The following is a 10,790-nucleotide window of genomic DNA, read 5'->3' on the forward strand; positions in this document are numbered from 1 at the left end:
ATTGTGTCTTTGGGCATTTGGAAACTGAGGGTTTCAGTGTGCAGTTGCTTCAATCTGTGTCCAACATCATTGGCAATAAAACTTTTAACACATTAAAATTATAGGCTGAGGGTTTATAAAATAGAAAAACAACATCCTTGGGACATTTATATCACATAGAGTTCACTACTTTAGCATAATGTACTCCTTGTTGAACCATGACCTTTATATTTTGATAGATAAAATACCATAATAAATTAATGTTGTATTGATTTTTACAACTGAGACATGGAATGCCGCAGGAAAGAAGCATTTTGTGCAAACATTGGTTATATCACAATGATTATATTGTTTGCATTTTTGTGGGTCTCATTACAGAAGGATTAAATGGAGAAAGCTCCAGGGGAAGCAAAGTCAATACTGAGTGAGAGTGAAGTGGTTTTGCCATTCAACCACTGAATGAACTTCACAGACTGGCGTGGAGCAAATCCAGGCTGTTGGGTCCTTTAAGTCTGTTCCATTTGCCTTAACTTAATACTTGACTTTTTAAACAAATTGCCTTTTCAGCTATGAGGGGGGCTCTCAACCCCCCCTTGGTAATGAAGGTTTTCCTCTTTAATGGAAACAATCTGGCACTGTTTATATTTTCATAATTTTTTTGGTGTTTATTTTCTCTGAGAATGGGGATGCCTACATTCATTACACTTCCTTTGCCCAGGGCACTCTGTACAGGATGGCGAGTTCTCTTCTTGGAAGTACGGTGATGAACAGGTTGGGTTGTGAGAAGAAAACATTCACTGTATCCTCTTCAACTCAGTTCTTCAAGTCATTCTATCAACCACAAACCAAATTTCAGATTTTCTCTGAGAAATATTTCTCAATGATTTCCAGTGGTTAAGCAGCAACTGCCACTATCATTTCAGTCTTTACCTGTTTGAAGAAGGGTTCCACATTCACTCTCCAGTCACTTTGGAAAAGTTGAATCAGGTCTAATGGTGTTGCTTCCTCACCTTTCCTAGAATATAGACCAAGTGTCCTCTAGTTATGCCTCATTTTTAAGCTCGTAGTCTCTTTAGTAATCCTCTGTGTTTGAATAATAACCTTATTAAATATTCTATCCACATTTTGACAATCCCCAACATATTTTCTTAAAGAAAATCAAAGCAAATTTCCTTGCCATTTCCTCAGTCTCGGCGACAAGCTTGCTTACATCTCCTAATAACCTGTCGCTATCTTAAGTGCTCTCTTTTGGTTCTTTAATTGTTTTGACAATTTTTTTCTCATCCTCCCTCTTAATCTTCCTAATGTATGTTTTACCAATAGGCTTTATATTTTGCTCCTCATTCTTAATTCTCTATCCTTTGATTTCTCTTCCTCTTATGCAGTCTCTGTATTTTTCCCTCTTTTTCATAGACACATTATTTTCACGGTAATCAATTCCTGTTTAAGTCATGCCCTATTACATATCGATGATTTAGTCAATTAATTTTGCCCTTCATTAATTCTGGCCATTATTTCATATCTCACTATAATTTATTTAATTGCTTAGGGTACCAGATAGAAATAAGATTATTTGTGGCTAAAAGTAGCTTTCTAAATTGCGATCTTTGATTATCAATTGCATTATCAGTAATAAGTTAAACTCTTCAGTGCAGCTTTCTAAATATTTATACGATTAAATCATTTGATGCTTAAAATGAAATATTTAACTTCCTTAATAATGTTAACATCCCATGCGCTGGATGCAAGAGAAATGTATTCTAATGAGGTCTAAATTGTTTCTGTAATCATAATCTGTTTGGGGTGAGATGATAGGACAAAATGAGCACGTTGGTGTCTTGATGACTACTTGTCAGGTGCCAAACAAGCTCCAAAGTTAGAACCATACAAGGGTTATGCGGCAAGATTTCAAATGAAATGAATTCACCTGAAACATTAGTGCTGGTTTTCCCTCCACAGAAGCTGCTTGGCCTGCTGAGTACTTCTGGTATATTTTGTGTTTATTTCTTGTCAATTGCGCTCCTTGTTGGATGGATTTGTGGCTCTGGGAGAAGCTCTTTGAGTACTGGGAGGAAGTGTTGAGATGGATCCTTGCAATGTCTTTTCCTGTAACCGAGAGCAGGGAAAGTCCCTCTGTAGCTACTTCAATTGGACAGCTCCTTTCTTGAAGATGGTTATGATCGCAGAGCTCTGAGTTTACCTGCCAAGTTCTTCTCTCCTCAGTTGAGGGATGGGAGATCATGAATTAGTGCCCAAAGTACTTCTTCACAATGTTTTAGTACTCTGGCAGGGATTTTATCTGTACCAGAGGCCTAATTGGCTTCCAGCTATTGAACTGCTTTTTCAATCTCGTCTGGGCGAGGTAACACTGAGATTGTAGACAGTATTGGTATTGGTTTATTATTGTCACTTGTACCGAGGTACAGTGAAAAACTTGCATACCGTTCATACAGATTAATTCACTACACAGTGCATTGAGGTAATACAGGGTAAAAACAATAACAGAATACAGAGTAAAGTGTCACAGCTACAGGGAAGTGCATTGCAGGTAGACAAGAAGGTGCAAGGTCAAACAAGGTAGATGGTGAGGTCAAGAGTCCATCTCATCGTATAAGGGAACCATTCAATAGTCTTATCACTATGGGATAGAAGCTGTCCTTGAGCCTGGTGGTACGTGCCCTCAGGCTCCTGTATCTTCTCCCTGATGGGAGAGGAGAGAAGAGAGAATGACCCAGGTGGGTGGGGTCTTTGATTATGCTGGCTGCTTCACCAAGGCAGCGAGAGGTATAGACAGAGTCCATGGAGGGGAGGCTGGTTTCGTTGATGTGCCGAGCTGTGTCCACAACTCTCTGTAGTTTCTTGCAGTCCTGGGCAGAGCAGTTGTCATACCAAGCTGTGATGCATCCAGATAGGATGCTTTCTGTGGTGCATCGATAAAACTTGGTGAGTGTCAAAGGGGACATGCCAAATCAATGACACATATCTTGGTTGAGAAGTTCTTTGAAGTACTCCTTCCAGTGGGCTGACAGATTCGTTGTCCTTGATAAGCCCTCCTCCATTCTCGCCTCTCAGTGGGGTGGTCCTTGGATGTAAATGGTCTTGATATCCCTGAAAAATCTACCTGTGTTGACATTGTCAGTGGACGTCATATGGTCTTCCTACCCACCATCATTTCTCTAGGTCATGGGTTTTTTATTGGACATCAGCAGTTAGATACCTGTAGAGCTGTTTATGGCCTTCTTGAGAAATATTGGCGTTTCCAAATCGAGAATCTTGCACTTGTGATTAATTCATTCCTAGACCTCCAGGTTATCCTCTTCAAACCAGCCCTGTGTCGGGGACTTAAGGCAAAGTTAGGACTCATCTCAAGATGATGAAGCGTAGTATGAGGGTGCCTGGCTGTGGAATGTTCACTCTGGAAGTAACAAGGTATTGGCGAAGGGTTCCAGCATTAGATAACCTGAGGAAGCAGATGGTTGTAGCCAAAGTGGAAACAGGCAGTCTTAATGACAGTTTGAATATGAGCTCCCAAGTTCAGTTTGAAGCTGAACACAACACCAAGTTTGCAAACAATATGATTCAGCTTCAGGCAGTCATTGGGGAAAGGGATGAAGGGAACAGATTTTGTGACAGCGTCACAATGCAGTGGCTTCAGACTTCTAAATATCTTGTCGGAGGACATTGCTGCTCAGCTAGTACTGCACGTTGGAGAAGCTGTTATGGCAATTTGGAGTCAGTGGCGGGGTAGAGAGAGGCAATTATGAGGTAGGGTTTGCTGTCCTCAGTGTGTGTGTAGAAGCTGTCCTCACGCAGATAGTAAACAGGAGATGGTCCAGGACAGATCAAGGGGGATGTCAGATGTAAAGATAAGGGTGCAGAAGGACTGGTTGTTAGAGATGGTTTTTAAAACTGGACAGATAAGCATGGAACAAGGTGAGTGTGTTTTATACCCAACTAGACAGTAGTAGGGAGGCTAGAGAGAAGAATAGATTGTGTCAAAAGTTGCAGGCACCTTAGATTAAGAGAGGGAGATGGCCTTTCTCACAGTGTCAGACAGGGCAGTACACGGGATTGAACATATGCAGATGCCAAGAGGAGTAAGCACGTGCATCTTTAAAGCTACCGGTTGGTGTCCATAAACTTCTGCTGTACATATTTTACTAGTTGATTACTGTGGGTCATATTCTATGTCCCCGCCTGCCTCATTAATGACTCTGCTGAGGGCTGTTGTTATAATGAGACTGGGATGGAAACTTAACTGAACGAGTTCATACAAGAAACAACAGGAAGAATGGCCATAAACATGGGAGGTTACAACAGTACAAGGACTTAGAGAGGAAAGGGAGGTTAGAGATGAGGAGACAGTGTGTGAGGATGGAGAGTCAAGGATTTCTTTTGGGGGAGTGAGGTGGTCATTGGAGATTCAGAGGATGCAGGCATGTCTTCTATAGCTTGTTCCACAGTACAGCATCACGATTTTTTTTCTGGGCTGTTCTGAAGTATTTTCCTAATTGGCATCTTTGAGAACTCTCCAGACTTGATACAAAACCTCCAGTAATTTCAGAAAGTTATCAGCATTCCAGAAAATCGAAAGCAAATTCTGTGTCACTGTAACAGAAAAGCTCATCTTTCTCTCTCGTGTCACCAAGTGATGGATGGAAAGAAAGAAGGAAAGAAAGAATCAGTAGTATCTACAGGAGTGCTGCCCAATACATCACGGGCACATCCCTCCCTACCATCAGTAGTATCTACAGGAGTGCTGCCCAATACATCACGGGCACTTCCCTCCCTACCATCGGGTGTGTCTACAGGAGGTGCTGCCTCAAGAAGGATACATCCATCATCAAAAATCCCCACCATCCGGGCCGTGCCATCTTCTCACAGCTCCCATCGGGCAGGAGGTACAGAAGCCTGAAGTCCCACACCACCAAGTTCAGGAACAGCTACTTCCCTTCAACCATTCGGTTCTTGAATCAACCGGCAAAACCCTAATCACTACAGTTTAGCAACACCATGACCACTTCAATCACTTTGCACTAAAATGGACTTTGTTTCGTTTTTGTTTTGTGTTCTTTCTTATAAAAATTGTGTATAATTCATGTTTTTCTTGTGAATGCTGCTTATCTGATGCTATGTGCCTGTGATGCTGCTGCAGGTAAGTTTTTCATTGCACCTGTGCATACATGGACTAGTGCGTATGACAATAAACTTGACTTTGACTTTTCACTTGCCTACAGCTGAAAAACTCCGGAGTCAGTGCATCACTAAAGCTTCTGGGTATGTGAATTAAGTTAAACATCTTCATTTTTGCTTCAGGAATAATCTGCTCAGCTGAGGCTCTGGGACCTTATTTTGTTTATACCACTTTGTAGATTTTGGTATTTCATCGGGGTTTTAAGCTGATGCTGCAGCCTTTGACCTGTAAACGTTGGTAAAACCATGGACTGCCCAACATAAGCTACCACTATTGCCATCGTAGCTGCTACTAACGTCCATAACTTAGCACTTGTGGCATTCACATTGATGGAGTGGAATGTATTTATTTATGGGAGTTGGCAGTGGGAGATGAGGACTCCCATGGACTCATGTCATCAATAATGTTCTGAACTTTAGATGTTCTCACCATTCTTCATTTTCTGTTGCTGCCTGTTTTCGGGGGAAGTTTGATAAATTAAGAGGCTTGGGCAAACAAGGTAATAGATCAAATGTGGGCTGCAAGTTGTGTCATCCAGTGGATATCTCCTGCTGTTAATTTTAACAACCTGTTGAATGGATGCTGAGGCTACAATCACTTTGACTGCCACATACAGAGCCTTTCTGAAGAGGCTTGCTGATAAGCTCAATGAATTTCTCCTTGATAGAGGTGAGGGCTCCACATCCTAGAAAAGGTGAGAAGCATCCATGCACAGACTATTCCGTAACTCTGCCAGAATTATTGAATATTTTCTGGATTTTATCCATGCTGTGCATGACTGAAAGGGGGAGGATATGCCAGACCTTTGACGGGGTGAGAAGGGACATGATGGGCCTTCAGCCACCTCTCAGGGATGGAAACTAACATCATTTATGTTCAAGGGAGAAGCTGCTATCGTGATAATATCATCCCAGTGGGGTGAAATAGCTGTCTATTTTTTTTAAGAGAGAACATGCCCCAGTCTATATTGTTGGTGGAGAGGGTCAGCAGCTTTAAATTCCTGGACGTTAACATATCAGACGACCTGTCCTGGGCCCAGTACATTGATACAATCACAAGGAAGTCACGTCAGCATCTCTACTTTCTTAGGAGGTTCGGCTTGTCACCGAACACTCTAATGAACTTCTGCAGATGTACTGTTGAAAGTATCCTGACTGGTTGCATCACGGTCTGGGATGGCAATTCGAATGTGCAGGAATGTAAGAAGCTGCAGAGAGTAGTGGACTCTGCCCAATACATCACGAGCACATCCCTCCCCACCATCAGGAGCATCTACAGGAGGCGCTGCCTCAAGAAGGCAACATCTATCATCAAAGATCCCCACCAGCCAGGCCATGCCATCTTCTCACAGCTCCCATCGGGCAGGAGGTACAGAAGCCTGAAGTCCCCACACCACCAGGTTCAAGAACAGCTACTTCCCTTCAACCACTCAGTTCTTGAACTCACCGGCAAAACCCTTATCAGTACCTCAGCATAGCAACACTGTGACCACTTTGCACTACAATGGACTTTGTTTCTTTTTGTTCTAATTGTGTTCTCTCTTGTACAATTTATGTTTAATTTAGGCTTTTCTTGTGACTGTCATGACTCTGATGCTCTGTGCCTGTGATGCTGCTGCAATGAGTTTTTCATTGCACCTGTGCACACATGGACTTGTACAGATGACAAGGAACGCCACTCCCGACTTTGATCTGTGCATTATTGGCAAGGTCAGTGTTTATTGACCATGTCCACTTGCCCTCGAGTGGCTGGTTGTGAACGTACTCCCGCAGTGCTGTCGGGTACAGTTTTCTTGGGGTTAGATCCAGCGACAATGAAGGCCTGCGAGGTGCGTGACTTGGAGGGGAACCTACAAGTGGTGACGTGCCAGTGTTCCCATATGCCTGATGTACAGTCCTTGGTGGTGGAGGTCGTGGATTTAGGAAGTAACCTGGACTAGTGATGACAGTAACATGCACTACAGTCTCTGAGCACCCAGTGTGGAGGGAATGAATATCGAGGGTGGTTGATGAGGGGCCAATTAATCCGGCTGCTTTGACTTGGATGGTTGAGCGTTATTGTATTTTTAGACGGTGGAGAAGCATTGGGGTGGCAGGATGGGAGTCACCAGTCTCTGACCTGTTCCTGTAGCTACTGTATTTCTGTGGTAGATCTAACTGAGCTTCTGATCATTGGTGACCTCCAGGCCATTGATTGTGGGGGACATGGTGATGGTTTAGATGTTCTTAAGTCCATGTAAGATTTTGCTGCAATACTGGTTGCCACAGTTTGTTCCCACAATGGGATTTCTGGTGATCGGGTGCAGATTTCTCCACACATTTCGCATTCGAGTAATTATTTTCAGACATAAAAACAAATAAGAATCTTTGAAACTCCCAAGAAAAATCATTGGCATTGAAATTGCTCCACACCACGTTTTGGCATTAAAATGGCAGTGTGGGTAACCCTGTGTGCAAAAGACACATAGAACTTCAGTTACATGGTTCACGAAGTAGTGTTGTTGTGCTTCTCTGTGTAACACCACTGTAAAATGGACACTGACAATATCTGTGCAGCATTACCTATGGATGTGCTGCAAGGTCTCAGCATGAAACACAGCAGGTGAAACCCCTGCAGTCAGCTCTTAAAGGGACATAACACAACACAAGCTGCAATTCCCAGCTACAAAAGCAAGATATGGCTGAATGAATGGAAGATGTAACGATGGGTGTAGGTGGAGGGGGGTGTTTGCAGAAGGAGTGGGAGAATGCTCCTAAGGGATCAGAGGAATGTGGACAGGATGAAGAACAATAGCTGCTGGAGGCATATTAGTGTCCTAGTCATAGAGAGAAACAGTCCTCTGCCCACCGAGTCCAAGCCCACCATCAACTATCAGGATCAGGTTTATTATCACTGACTTATTTGATGTGAAATGTGTTGTTTTGTGGCAACAGTACAGTGCAAAGACATAAAATTACTACAAATTACAAAATAAATAAATAGTGCAAAACAAAAGGAATAACGAGGTAGTGCTCATGGACCATTCAGAAATCTGATGGCGGAGGGGAAGAAGCTGTTCCTAAATCATTGAGTGTGGGTCTTCAGGCTCCTGTACCTCCTCCCCGATGGTAGTAACGTGAAGAGAGCATGTCCCGGAGGGTGAGGGACCTAAATTATGGATGCCGCCTTCTTGAGGCGCCATCTCTTGAAGGTGTCCTCGATGGTGGGGAGGGTTGTGCCCGTGATGGAGCTGGCTGAGTCTACAACCCTGTGCAGCCTGTTACGGACTCAGTGAAAGTCCCTTTAAGATAGAGAGTGTGTGTGTATGTGTGTGTGGGGCGTGCTTACGTCAATAGAAGATAAAGGATGTAATGACGTTGTTGAAGTCAGAAGAAGAAGAGGAAAGAGAGAGAGAGAAGGGAGAGAGACACCAGCCTGCTTGTTTTCTCTATCGATGGATGAGAAACAATAACTGTGTTTGCCACTGAAATCCATGTATGGAAGTTGGAAGTAATCCGGTGGAGTTCACTTTGTTGCTGACCTGTAGAAGGAAACAGGTATTTGTGTGTGGACGACCACGGTTCGGATGCTTTTCGGGGTGAGGAAGTCACTACCGAGTAAACACTGGAGTGTCGTTTGGGTTCCATCATGGAACATTTGGATTTCGTATGTACTCTCTCTCTGTTTTTCTACATCTACGTCTTATCTTCAGACAACGGTGGTTGTTGAAGAAGCCCTTGCTCATGTTTCACCTTATGGCTTGCGGAACTGAACTTTAAGAACCATTCCGGAACTTGGAGTTTGGGACTTTGTCACACACACACACGACGAGTTTAGTTTTGGGGTTAACGTTCGAGGTTTAACATTTTTGAATTCTAACATACTAACATTTTTACTTTTATTTTACGTATTATCATAAATAGTGATTAATAAAATAGTTTTTAACACTGAATCATGCTCAGTGTGTTTCTTTTGTTGCTGGTTCGTGACAAAATTGGGGGCTCGTCCGGGATAGTTCCCAAGGTTAACGAGATTCGTCCGGGATAGTTCCCAAGGTTAACGAGTGTCGTCTGGGATTGTACCCCAGATTGACGAGATTTGTTCGGGATTCAATCCAAAGATTTTTGAGGGAGGTCTGATAAATTGTTTTTAATTGGCTTGTGTGTGTGGAAACCAGCAGCAATGGATATTAAGGCATTTTTGGAGTCACCAACCCAAAAGGGATTGGAGGTGACGAAAAAGGATGATCTGATAAAGATTGCTACAAGGTTAAACCTTACAGAAGTAAAGCAGTCTATGAGAAAGGCAGATATTCAGAGACTGATAGCTGGTCATTATGTGGAAAAGAAGGTGTTTGAGAAGGAAGTGTTAAAACAGTTTCCTGGCAGTGAAATAGCAATTTCTGAGGCACAGGTGCAGCTGGCAAAGATAGAGGCTGAACGAGAACAAACCCAGTTAAAGATAGAGGCTGAACGAGAACAAAAGAAATTAGAGGCCGAACAAGAGATAACTCGGATGAAGTTAGAGGCTGAACGGGAACGGGAACTAATTCGGTTAAAGTTTGAGGCAGAGGAGAAGGAAAAACAGAGGCAGCATGAGTTACAAATGAAGCGTAGGAGTTCGGAATCTGATTCTGATGATGGTTTTTCAGCCAGCAGGGAGGTTCGATTAGTCCCTCCTTTTGAAGAAGATCAGGTTGATCAGTATTTCCAACATTTTGAAAAGGTTGCTGTGAGTTCAAACTGGCCAAGGAAAGGATGGGCTCTTATGGTACAGAGTGTGATTAAAGGTAAAGCTCAAAAAGCTTATTCTGCTTTGTCTGTTGAGGATGCAGCTGATTATACCAAGGTAAACAAGCTATTTTGAAGGCTTATGAATTGGTCCCTGAGGCTTATAGACAAAAATTCAGAGACTTGAGGAAATCTGCAGATCAGACTTATATGGAATTTGCCAATGGAAAGAGAATATGTTTTGAATGATGGTGCCTGGCTAAAAATGTAGATGGGGATTATGATAAATTGACAGAATTGATACTGGTGGAAGACTTTAAAAGATGTGTTCCAGCTGAATTAACAACATATTTGAATGAAAAGGCAGTGGAAACTTTACAAGAAACTGCTAGGTTGGCAGATGATTATGCTTTAACCCATAAATCCAAATGGGGACAACCTAAAACCTTTCAAAAGAGTTACAAAGACAATCCAGGTAAACCAGAGATTAAATTGGGAGGTAATAAAAAAGGAAAGGATGAAAAGAAGCCAGGGCTGGAGAAACCTGTTGAGCGTACTTGTTATTACTGTAGGAAACCTGGCCACGTGATATCTAATTGTGCCCTTTTGAAGAAAAAGAAGGAAGCTGGGCCCAATGCTTGTTTTCAGGCAATTAAAAATCAAAAAGGTTTAGGAGATGCTGTTAAAGACCAGTCCTTGCAAGAGGGAAAAGCGGAAAAGTTGGAGGAGGTGAGAAAAGAATTCCGTTCGTATGTATCAGAGGGTTTTGTTTCACTGAATGATGAGTCACCCCAGGTGCCAGTGAAAATTCTTAGAGATACTGGGGCTAGTCAATCTCTCTTGCTGGACAGTGTTTTAAATTTTGGTGAAGAAAGTGACACTGGTGAAGTAAATCTAGTACGAGGCGT

Source organism: Pristis pectinata, chromosome 5, assembly GCF_009764475.1.
Source record: "Pristis pectinata isolate sPriPec2 chromosome 5, sPriPec2.1.pri, whole genome shotgun sequence".
Classification (NCBI taxonomy): domain Eukaryota; kingdom Metazoa; phylum Chordata; class Chondrichthyes; order Rhinopristiformes; family Pristidae; genus Pristis; species Pristis pectinata.